Source organism: Schistocerca nitens, chromosome 9 (genome assembly GCF_023898315.1).
Source record: "Schistocerca nitens isolate TAMUIC-IGC-003100 chromosome 9, iqSchNite1.1, whole genome shotgun sequence".
Lineage (NCBI taxonomy): Eukaryota > Metazoa > Arthropoda > Insecta > Orthoptera > Acrididae > Schistocerca > Schistocerca nitens.
The window spans coordinates 123,205,208-123,218,088 of NC_064622.1; positions in this window are offsets into that span (position 1 = coordinate 123,205,208).

The window sequence follows — 12,881 nt, forward strand, 5'->3', positions numbered from 1 at the left end:
TTATAGCCCATGTTTACTGGACTTTTTGTTACTTGTTTTGGTCCATGCTACCTCCTTCCAGAATGTGGATGGCAAAGAGCTTGCAGCAGAGAGGTGTGTTTGAGAGTAGCGTGGTGCGGGAACACTAGTCCTATAGGTCGGAGAACGCGGTGCTAAATGGGAGCGGCGGAAGCTACGGCAAACGCAGTCGAGGCGGCGCGAAAGCCGGCTCAGGTAGCGCTCGCGACTGGCCGAAAAGCGGGCAGACGTGAACGTACTGTACTGCCACCCGGGACAGCGGGGCTTACCGGGGATTACCGAGCAGACACTTGACAACCCAGGGGGCTAGCGGCTGCTAAGCGGCGCACCGCTCTCGCCATCTCTCTCTCTCTCCCTCTCTCTCTCTTCCTCCCTCACTCACGCAAACGCACTCGCGCACGCACACACATTGCAATTTGTGTGTGTGTTCGTGTGTGTGTGTGCTCTTGTGCGTGCAGGCGTGTGTGTCAGCGCGAGCTTCTGCCTATTTGTGTGTGCTGAAATCGGCAAAACAACAGTATATAACGAATATTAAATACCTTCCACGAATGTATGAAATGACTAGGCAGTAAAACAGATGATTAAGAGACTAACAATAAGAGCTGCAAAACAAGTCATAAAGTATCCCTTTACGTCCGTCTAACTAGAACAGAACGAAACAAATTTTTCATGGCATAAGTGTTTCGCGTTCATTATACGAATTTCATAAACAATGTCCTGAAATATAGGCATAATTGACTCGGTATCATTATGTTGTACACATTGAACAGTATACAATCGTTATATTAACAGTTCTGTCATTTTCTGATTTTCGCTGGTGTAACAGTACTTTAAACTTCTGCTTACGGATATCATAGACTCGGCTTTACATGTGTTTTGTTCCATTTTTAGAGTGGTTCTTCTGATTACTCTCTTTCGAATTCTCTAGCATTGGAAAATGAACACTCATTTCATTGTATGGTTTGGATGTTATTGCCAGCTGTGCGATGTTATTGGCAGCTACTGATTTTGTGTTTGTTCTCTCTCTCTCTCTCTCTCTCTCTGTGTGTGTGTGTGTGTGTGTGTGTGTGTGTTAACATTGCACAGCTGGCAATAACATCCAAACCATACAATGAAATGAGTGTTCATTTTCCAATGCTAGAGAATTCGAAAGAGAGTAATCAGAAGAACCACTCTCTCCCATTCACTCTCTCTCTCTCTCTCTCTCTCTCTCTCTCTCTCTCTGTGTGTGTGTGTGTGTGTGTGTGTGTGTGTGTGTGTGAGAGAGAGAGAGAGAGAGAGAGAGAGAGAGAGAGAGAGAGAGAGAGAGTGAATGGGAGAGAGAGAGAACGAGAGAGAGTGTGTACGAATTGGTATTGCTTTTAGTATGCTTAACTCTGTTCTGATTTCACTATCATTACGACTCAAGGACATGTGCTCATCTTTTATACACTAATGTAAACCTGCTTTTACTAAATATGACGTGCTGCCACTATTATTCACTGATCTCGTTACAAGATGGCATTTTTCCATTTGGCATTTTGTAGGAAGCCAATATTTTTCTGAATTTATGGCCAATTTTGAACTTGACGTCCTACAATAAATGCTAATGACGCAAACTCAGTCACTTGAAAATTGCTTAAAACGCAGACCTGGTTCGTAATTAAATAAACAATAACCCAATCAAATGGTGGTCTCTTCATTTAAAAATGTTCTGTAACTGTTTTAGGGATTTTCCTTTATTGTGTCTGTGCATATATATGTGTGTGTGTGTGTGAGAGAGAGAGAGAGAGAGAGAGAGAGAGAGAGAGAGAGAGAGAGAGAGGATATGTATTCATTTTAGTATGGTTGCTTGTGTACGTTGATATTTTATTTTGAACATGATTCTTTAGGAGACTCATTTAGAGGCAGCACAGCACAAAGGAATTTCCACTACCCATGTGGCGATGATAGAAAAAAATTGAACATTGCATATACACAGCAGTGAAACATACACAAAACAACCATAAACAAATAATAATAAAAGAGTCAGAAGCATACAATCACATTAGGAACGAGAAATCACAGGATCATCAATATACGCTTCACTCACACAGACCGCACAAAGACATAGCTCCATGAAAAAGAACAACTGCTACTGGAAAAAATTTTGAAACATTGTAGCAAGGGCAGGTTATATTACCAAATCATATAAAATATCATTGTAGGAACCAACAAACTCTTACAGGTGAATAACAACAAAAAATAGTGAATCAAAGATAGTACTAACAAGAGAATTACTAGAAAGAATATTTAAGAGCATAAGAAATGAAACACAGTAGAACCATAATAAAAACTGTCAGACACAGGCAACCGCTATGGAGACACTGAAACAAAATCGTTAATAACCAGTAACGTTATCATAATAAAGCAGATAGTGGAAATGTAAGAGTATTCACGAAAAAGAACAACAGATCAAGAACACAAGCAATAAGTAAATTTCAGCATCACAGATACATTGAAATCAATCTCAACAAAACGATTTCAGCCAAATGTGAAAAACGCAATTAAAATGCAACATGTACTCACTTTTAAACAGAAATATTTTGTAACACATAATAGTTCAAAAGCACCAACAATCCACAGCTGACCAAAAATTACATGAATGCTACCAGCTGTAAATTTCAGGGAAGCTTCAAAAATCTCCTAAAATACTCCCAAAAGAACTGTAAAACAGGAACAGCAGGAAATGCAGGGGATCTAATTGAACACATACAGAAGGCAGAGGTGCCACACACAGCATCACTGATTTGATTTGAACGAGACATGTACACTTCCACCTTCATCACAGAAACTATAGAAACCATAGAACAAAATCTCACTCCTACAGCAACCTTGTTACGGAAACGGTAACAGATAAGGAAGCATACTCAAACTAATGACTGAACAAAACTACTTCAAATCTGAAGATCAATGTTATCTGAAAATTGATAGACTACTCATGGGATCCCCAATATCAGAAGCCTTAGACAACTTTGCTAATAGTCATTTAGAAAACAAGATATTGATAGGCAGACACTGATGAAAGACCTGAAATTTTATACTGGGACACATATGATGGCAACATAATTTGTCTGTTAAGTGAGCGAAATGAATAGACAGATGAACTACTCTCAGATATCAAAGTGGCACATAAGGACATAAAGCTCACTCTTTAAAACTAAAAATAAGAGCAAATAAATTTTCTTAATATAATAACAATGAAAGAAAGCGATAAAAATTTTTGCAATATCTACAGAGAACCAACAGCCACAGAAACAATAATACATTCCACATCCAATCAACACCCGCAACCAGGAGCTAGCGGCACTAAAACACATGTTACGTAGAATCAGAATCATTCCGATCAACTAGATAATTTATGAAAATAAATCCATACAGTCTCAACACATCCACCGTATCCAGAATGCAGAAATACTCACAAGCCCCTAACGTATAAATACACACAACATACTACACAATGGCAACACTACACAGAAATAAAGTACACTATGCCTTACACATATAGATTAACTCAGAGCGGCAAACATACTTAAGAAATAATCAACAAATAGATAAGATGACTCGCAAGTGGTATAGCCCAAAACTCCTTTCTCAGAAGAGCAAATTTAAGGTTTTCTTGAGTAAATTAGGATGTGGCATTTAATTGTAAATGTAAACTTTCTATCAAAAAGTAAAAATTTTTTCGTTGAGTAGTTTTAACTACTTCAAATGTAAGACTTGCGGAATAATGGCTCTGAGCACTATGGGACTCAACTGCTGTGGTCATTAGTCCCCTAGAACTTAGAACTACTTAAACCTAACTAACCTAAGGACATCACACACATCCATGCCCGAGGCAGGATTCGAACCTGCGACCGTAGCAGTCGCACGGTTCCGGACTGCGCGCCTAGAACCGCGAGACCACCGCGGCCGGCACTTGCGGAATAGTTACGTTAAGGAAAACAGTTGTTATGTATTGTCAAGGGATAATAAGAAAAAAGAAAGTTGAAGAACAAAAAATGAAAATTCAGATAATGTCATTATTTTGATACCGTCATGGTTTCATCAAATTATTCTTCACATCTTGAAACGTTTCCTCGACCACGATTGTAAATCTAGAAAAAAATTATGCTGAAAAGTGTGTATAATGTTTAATAGGTCTCCCATATAATTTTCTTTGCTTTGTGAAGAATCATCCATCAGGCTAAGCTGTTCGAAATTGACGCTGAGTAAAGCTCACTGACAGGCGCCCAGCCACAATTCCAGGAGCACGTCCTTTTCTCAAATCAAACTCTTGGAAATCAGCCTTGTCACTCACGATTTATTTCTAAAAAAAACAGATGTTCCACGCACTTTCTTGTATCTGATATGACGCTTTTTCAGCCAGTTTCTCTTATTTCCACAACAATTTTTTATTTTCTCTTCGTGACATACTCTTCAAGGTCTTAGTCACAAAATCTGAACGTTGCATTTTACAAAACTTATTCGTTATCAGGTAGAGGTAGCATACCTGATCTCCATGAGCATTTTGACGTACGCCACTTGACTGCCAAGGCCCTCAGCAGTTTCTCTCAGTGTGAGTGAACTACTGGACTGGACCAGCGTCCCTGGTCACAGAGAAATATCTGCCTGTCTAATATTGATAAGTATTGTCGGTCCATTTTTCAATTTTTGTGGCCTGTACCACTTGGCAGGAAACCCGCCCATATACCATACAATACAATGCCAACTCCCCAAAGAAACCAACCAACAATCAAGAGGGATGATTACCAGGAATCAAGAATATAAAAACTTCAGTGTTGAAGTTAAGATGCAGCACACGTAGGAATGATATGCAAGAATTTTACAACACGTTACAAATCATGGGCTGGAAGTATGACACAAACCAATCCACATTTGCAGTTCACTTCAAACACCTTATCCATCGTCCAACCGCCTTACAACAAGACACGAAAATCATCAGGACGAGTGTCCGCCCCGATAGCTGAGTGTAACTACAAAAAAAGAAAAAAAGAAAAAACAAGAAAAAGTAATCAGCACGACAGAATGCCGTGCAAAGGGACCCGGGTTCTATTCCCGGCTGGGTCGGAGATATTTTCCTCTCAGGGACTGGGTGTTGTGTATTCCTCATCATCATCATCATCTCATCCCCATCAACACGCAAGTCTACGAAGTGGCGTACACTTAAAAGACTTTCATTAGGCGACGGTCTACCCGACGGGGGACCCTAGTCACACGACATTTCACTTCATTTCATCATGACAAGTAACCATAAAAAGTACCTGCTCCCATTGCAGGAAAACTACCACATACAGAAAATCATTGCGGAACGTACACAGGTGGTAAACGACCAGACACATATCAACAGGAACTATCTGCTAAACCTAACAAAATAAATAAGGTGACAAAAAGGTATACATACATACATACACCTAACCGTACTAAAACCAATATAAATTCACACGACACACACACACACACGCACACGCAAAGAGAGAGAGAGAAAGAGAGAGAGTGGGAGGGAAGGAGAGAGAGAGAGACAGAGACAGAGATCAGAGATCAGAGATATCACAAACACACTTTCCATAGTTGGAAACAACATCCAACAGTTGACATCAACATCCAAAATATGACATGACGTGAATGAATGTCCATAGCTTAGCCATGTCTAGATGAAATTTCGGATGGCGTTACCTCATGAAAAATCAGGAAGTTACAGAACTACACTCCTGGAAATGGAAAAAAGAACACATTGACACCGGTGTGTCAGACCCACCATACTTGCTCCGGACACTGCGAGAGGGCTGTACAAGCAATGATCACACGCACGACACAGCGGACACACCAGGAACCGCGGTGTTGGCCGTCGAATGGCGCTAGCTGCGCAGCATTTGTGCACCGCCGCCGTCAGTGTCAGCCAGTTTGCCGTGGCATACGGAGCTCCATCGCAGTCTTTAACACTGGTAGCATGCCGCGACAGCGTGGACGTGAACCGTATGTGCAGTTGACGGACTTTGAGCGAGGGCGTATAGTGGGCATGCAGGAGGCCGGGTGGACGTACCGCCGAATTGCTCAACACGTGGGGCGTGAGGTCTCCACAGTACATCGATGTTGTCGCCAGTGGTCGGCGGAAGGTGCACGTGCCCGTCGACCTGGGACCGGACCGCAGCGACGAACGGATGCACGCCAAGACCGTAGGATCCTACGCAGTGCCGTAGGGGACCGCACCGCCACTTCCCAGCAAATTAGGGACACTGTTGCTCCTGGGGTATCGGCGAGGACCATTCGCAACCGTCTCCATGAAGCTGGGCTACGGTCCCGCACACCGTTAGGCCGTCTTCCGCTCACGCCCCAACATCGTGCAGCCCGCCTCCAGTGGTGTCGCGACAGGCGTGAATGGAGGGACGAATGGAAACGTGTCATCTTCAGCGATGAGAGTCGCTTCTGCCTTGGTGCCAATGATGGTCGTATGCGTGTTTGGCGCCGTGCAGGTGAGCGCCACAATCAGGACTGCATACGACCGAGGCACACAGGGCCAACACCCGGCATCATGGTGTGGGGAGCGATCTCCTACACTGGCCGTACACCACTGGTGATCGTCGAGGGGTCACTGAATAGTGCACGGTACATCCAAACCGTCATCGAACCCATCGTTCTACCATTCCTAGACCGGCAAGGGAACTTGCTGTTCCAACAGGACAATGCACGTCCGCATGTATCCCGCGCCACCCAACGTGCTCTAGAAGGTGTAAGTCAACTACCCTGGCCAGCAAGATCTCCGGATCTGTCCCCCATTGAGCATGTTTGGGACTGGATGAAGCGTCGTCTCACGCGGTCTGCACGTCCAGCATAAACGCTGGTCCAACTGAGGCGCCAGGTGGAAATGGCATGGCAAGCCGTTCCACAGGACTACGTCCAGCATCTCTACGATCGTCTCCATGGGAGAATAGCAGCCTGCATTGCTGCGAAAGGTGGATATACACTGTACTAGTGCCGACATTGTGCATGCTCTGTTGCCTGTGTCTATGTGCCTGTGGTTCTGTCAGTGTGATCATGTGATGTATCTGACCCCAGGAATGTGTCAATAAAGTTTCCCCTTCCTGGGACAATGAATTCACGGTGTTCTTATTTCAATTTCCAGGAGTGTATTTATGATCTCGGCATACACAGTCCAGTATGTAAAATAAAATTGTGTAAACATATATATGTATATATATTTCAGGCAGCTGACGATTCCCTTCAAATAACCAAGGCGAAATGCGTCTGGCAGGCAAAATTCGTTTTATTCAGTTGCTATTATATGGCCCTAGAGTAATAACCACATACATAACTACTTGATTTAAGTTATGCTTCCACGTAAAGTCTTATTTTGAATAAAATAATTTTGGGTACTAGGCCGCGATGTTATAAAACACTAAGGAAAATAAATTTCTGACGCTGCGAGCGAATTTGCAGCGATGTGCTTCAGGTTAGGTAATTTTTGGATACTTGTGACCTCTCTTCCCCTGTACATGGTGGTCAGAAACTACTGGAATAGCTTTAAAGCCTGTTGCATGGTAGATTGTGCTGAAAAATAATTGTTAAGAAAAATATTCGATACTTTGCGCCGGTTTACGAGTTAATTAGCATTCAGACCGTTGCACTCCAAATTCAAGCAGCCGACCAGAAAAGGTGTCGCAGAAAGTCTTCTTCGTTTCGTTTCCAGAAATCGAACAGCAGATCGAAACAAATTTTCGACGTGGAACGGTAGTAAGAATCAAACCCGGGTCAAGGGCTGAGCAGTCTCGCGTGCTATCATCCACAATATGAGAACAACTGACACAATTGTATCTGGTTGGGAGCTTGAATTTGCGTTCGCAACGGCCTGGTTGGCTGACTTCAATGCTAAGTAGCTCGAAAACTACGCAACTTATTGAATTCTTTTCCTTAATAACTGTTTCTCAGCACAATCTTCCCTGCAACAGCCTTACAAACTTCTCATACAGTTTCTGACCACCATGACTACTGTCTGTTTCGGTTACCCGGTGGTACCTAAGTCACACCTCTGGGAGATCATTGGACAACCTGAAGAGAGATGTCTATGGGAAGTGATGGGTGCATGGTAGGCTGTTGACTGTACCACTCTGGTTGGTGGTTGGTAGGCAACTCTTGTAAGTGATTCGTAGGCAGTAGTTATTCGGCAGGCTATTGCCTATGCTACTCTAACAAGTAGCTGTTAGCTTACTCTGGTAGGTGATTAGTGGGCAATAACATATCGACAGCTTGTACCCAAGGGCAGAGTGTTCCTGCAGTGAAGCGCTGAAGCCGCACGGCAGCTCTCTCATTGCTGCTGTTTATGCTGTTAAACCCGTTTAAGTGGAGCTATGAGATAATGCGAAAGCTAAAGATACTATGTTCACGCCGGTGTTGCAGAATGATATTGAAAACCTGATGGACTTATAACATAAGGAATGTGGAGGTTCCCTCCAGAATCGGAGGAGAAGTGGACGCGTGGAAAATACTGACAAGAAGAAGGGACAGCACGGTAGGGCATGAGTTAAGGCATTAGGGATTAACTTCCATGGTACGAAAGGGAACTGTAGAGGGTAAAAACTGTGACGGAAGACGAGACTGGAAAACATCCAGCAAAATCTTGAACACTAGGTTGCAAATGGTTCAAATGGCACTGAGCACTATAGGACTTAACATCTGAGGTCATCAGTACGCGAGAACTTAGAACTACTTAAACCTAACTAACCTAAGGACATCACACACATCCATGCCCGAGGCAGGATTCGAACCTACGACCGTAGCAGTGACGCGGTTCCGTATTCAAGCGCCTAGAACCACTCGGCCACCACGGCCGGCTACTAGGTTGCAAGTGCTACTCTGAGATGAAGAGGTTGGCGCAGGAGAGGAATTCGTGATGGGCCGCATCAAACCAGACAGAAGACTGATGACTCAAAAAGAACAGTTCTATGTTGTAAGAAAACGGTGCATGGTCCACGAAACAAACGATATTGGACATAGGACCAAGTGGCATTACTCACCAAAATAAGGTTAGTAATATTAAACATGGCGCTTAATTTGAGGAATCAATTTCTGTGAATGTATGGATATTTGTCTTCTATGGAAGTGACTCGCAGACTGTTGGTATTCCGAGAAAGAAGAGACCTGAACTGTTTGAGACGAGGTATTACGGAACGGAAGATCAGAATTATGCTGAGAAGGTAAAAAATTAGGAGTTTATCCTCACAGTCATTGAGAAAAGTAGTGTCTGAAAATTACTTACTAGAAGGGGAGCAGGAAGACAAGACTTGCGTTAAGACGTCGCGGAATGGATTACATGTTACTCTCAATCCGTGTACCTCAGCGCCCCTGAACTTTGGCTGAGCTACCGAGGTGCCACGAAAATTTCCAGTATTATACAAAGTGTGAAACAGTAATAGATGCAGGGGAGACGGATAAGAGTCCACTGACTTACGTACATCACCCAGTGTAAGGTACGAGCTATGCATTTATGATCGTCTTGATAACGAATACAGGCGCCTCAAAATGGTTCAAATTGCTGTAAGCACTATGGGACTTAACATCTGAGGTCATCAGTCCCCTAGACGTAGAACTACTTAAACCTAACTAACCTAAGGGCGTCACAGACATCCATGCCCGAGGCAGGATTCGAACCTGCGACCGTAGCAGCCGCGTGGTTCCGGGCTGAAGCGCCTAGTACCGCTCGACCACAAAGCCGTCACAGGCGCCTCAACCTCATTAGAACCTCAATAAACCGAATTTCTACGTGCATCTAAATAGTTTTTTAGTACTTTGAAACAACCTGAATAAATAACAGACAGCCCGCAAACACTCTAGCACGTGGTTATAATTAGACATTCCCTACTTAGCACGTTATAACACGGAGATTAATTACCGTACGAGTACCAAGATTGGTGGCGTTAATGTAAAGGACATGAGAAAGAGAAATAATGCAGTATCAATACAATTAAACCCCTTTTTCATGTGCTGCTGCGGTACATCATACCATACATACCTGTACCATTACTGCTACAAAAGGGGCTCAATATGGCGCCCATCAGTGCCCAGAAGCGTCCGAAAGCGCAGGATTGCATTCTGTACAACAAAATAAAGCATATGAATGGTGGGCTCCAAGTGGTTCCCAAGTCGTGCAGCGACCGTAAACCATAAAATTACCAAATATGCTCCAACCAGTCACAAAATCATGTTTTATATATTCACTCTTGCAAATCGATTTCAACTGATTAACATCCATAATCGGTGCTTTCAACCAATATGTGCCCTGAGTGGTAAAAATGTCTTAAGCAGAGGTCAAACATAAAGTCAAAGACTTTAAAGATAAAGACTTTATGTTTGATCTCTGCTTAAGACAGTATTACTACTCAGGGCACATATTGGTCGAAAGCACCGATAATGGCTATTGAAATCGATTTGCAAAAGTGAATAAATAAAACATGATTTTGCGACTGGTTGCTACATATTTGGTAAAATAAAGCATGTCCGTAGGTATGCTGGCTACCTCTAACGATATGCTGCGGTTCAGATCAGCACATGTGAGAATGTTCCCCCGGTAAACACTGCCCTTCAGGTAGCCCAGCAACCAGATATCACAGGGAATGAGATCCGGTGATCGCGCCGGCCAAGCATTTGGAAACGATCGGCTGATAATGCGATCGTTTCCAAATGTGTTTCGGAGAATCTGGTGAATTTAACGAGCGATTTGCGGTGGGGCCTCATACTGCATGAAAACTATTGAGTTCAATGCGTCTCTCTCCTGAACGGCGGGTATGACATGCTTTCGAAGCGTATCGCAGTAACGCTGGCCAGTCGCACTGCACGTCTTTTGTCCTTGAGTGCCAAATTATTCAAAAAAGACTGGGCCAAAGATGAACGTAGCTTCGAAGCCACACCGTATGGTGACACATTCACCATACAGAGGAACTTCATGCACAGTGACTGGAGATGAAGATCCCACACTCGGCAATTCTGTGTGTTCACCTCACCCGTAAGAGAAAAATAAGCTTCTTCTGTCCGTAGGATGGTCCAGGGCCAGCCCTCGTCCACACCTTGCTAGAAAGTTGGGAGCGAAGTCAACAAGTCGTTGTGCGTCCTGTGGTGCAAGCATCTGTACGATATAGATCTTGTACGGACGCCATCTGAGAATGGTTCGAAGCACCTTCCGTAAAGTGGACCACGGGATGTTCAACAGTCGAGACACAGCACGCGCAGTGCCTGACAATCGAGAATTGCTCACAGCGCTGTCGGTCTTAGCAACAGCGATTTCATCAACCACCTGTGCTGCATCCAGTCGACGGCCTCTTCCCGGAGCGACGCCCAGTTCTACAGTTGATTCGTACTTCTTCACCATGCTCCGCACAGCTGGTGGAGAAAGAAGTCCCTTGCGTAATCCTTTCAGCCGGCGATATTCTTGAAGTGCAGCTGCAGCATTTCTGTTGGTTTGATGATAGAGATTCACCTATAATATCCTGCTCCTTTTGTCCAAGCTCATACTGACACTTCAACAAGTGCACTGCGACTAGTCAGATGTGTGAGACTATGAATCACGATGACTGATCACAGCTCCTTGTGGTCATAGTCGGAACTGGACGGTGGTGCTGTGACGCATGGAAATCATGCACCCCATATTCTGGACATTAATGCTGCCAAATTTAGTACTTGTACGGTAATTAATTTCCGTGTTATAAAATGGTAAATATCGGAAGTTTAAATATATACACCCTCTATAATTCCAAATTAGATGTAATTTAAAATGTCGTAATGTGAAAAAAGGTTTCGTCAGGTGTTATTACACATTGAAAGGTTCGCCTCTAGAGAGTGGATAACTAGCTTTGTTAAAAAGAAGACATAACAACGTTATTAAGAAGATATGTGGAGAAAGTGTGCGCGATGACTACACGCAATACCGCTGAACCAAGAAGCGTGGTAGGAAAATACGATCACAAGACATTTTCAGTAATGTCAAAACGAGACTGTCTTTCAAGTTCCACACAGTGAATTGCAAGGACGACAAATGTCACGGAGGAAAACATTCCAAGGAAAGAGAAATACGCTTGTTGCAGTGACCGTGGACAACTCTGAGAAACTAAAGTCACTTTTGAAAGCTAAAACTGCTAAACTTAGTTTTCAGGGATATCGGATCGCTTCCTGTGCCTCACCCTTCCAACTAAAGGGCTTCGATATCAACAGAAATGTTCAATTAGTGGCTGTCAAGTCTGTACATACACTTGAAGGACAGAAGCTAAGAATTCTGCATTTTGTGGACATGCGCGAAGTTCGCAATTACCAACACTGCATGTTTTTCCTGAACACCATTTCAAATTTACACCGCTTGACCAGCGAATAATTAAGAATTTTCAAACTTTGTGCCGCAAAGAATTTACGATGGTATTTGACAGCTGATTCCTGCAAGTGCTCTCCCTGCATAGGTACCCAGTTTAGAAATTCGGGTTCTCAACTGAACATCAGCACTCCGGAAATGATTCAATGATGCAGACGGTAATAAAATCGGCCTTTTCAAAGCCGAAACCGACCATCATCTCAATCAATATTCTAGGTCGTAAACCTAACAAGGAAGAGCTACCAAGCCAGATGTGTGTTTATCAGACTTGTGGTTTAATACGCATTGCGGAAACTCACAGGGACTTGAATCTTGGCCGTTCCAAAATCAAAGTGATGAATCTAGTGACTGAATATCCTCACCGACAATACAGCAGTGCCATTTCCATCAAATCTTAGATTTAGATTCTCTCCACGGGAATATCAGTGGAAGACGATATAGAAATTCTCGCAGTTGAGCTGAGTAATTTTTCCATAAAATCTGTTTGTACGCCACC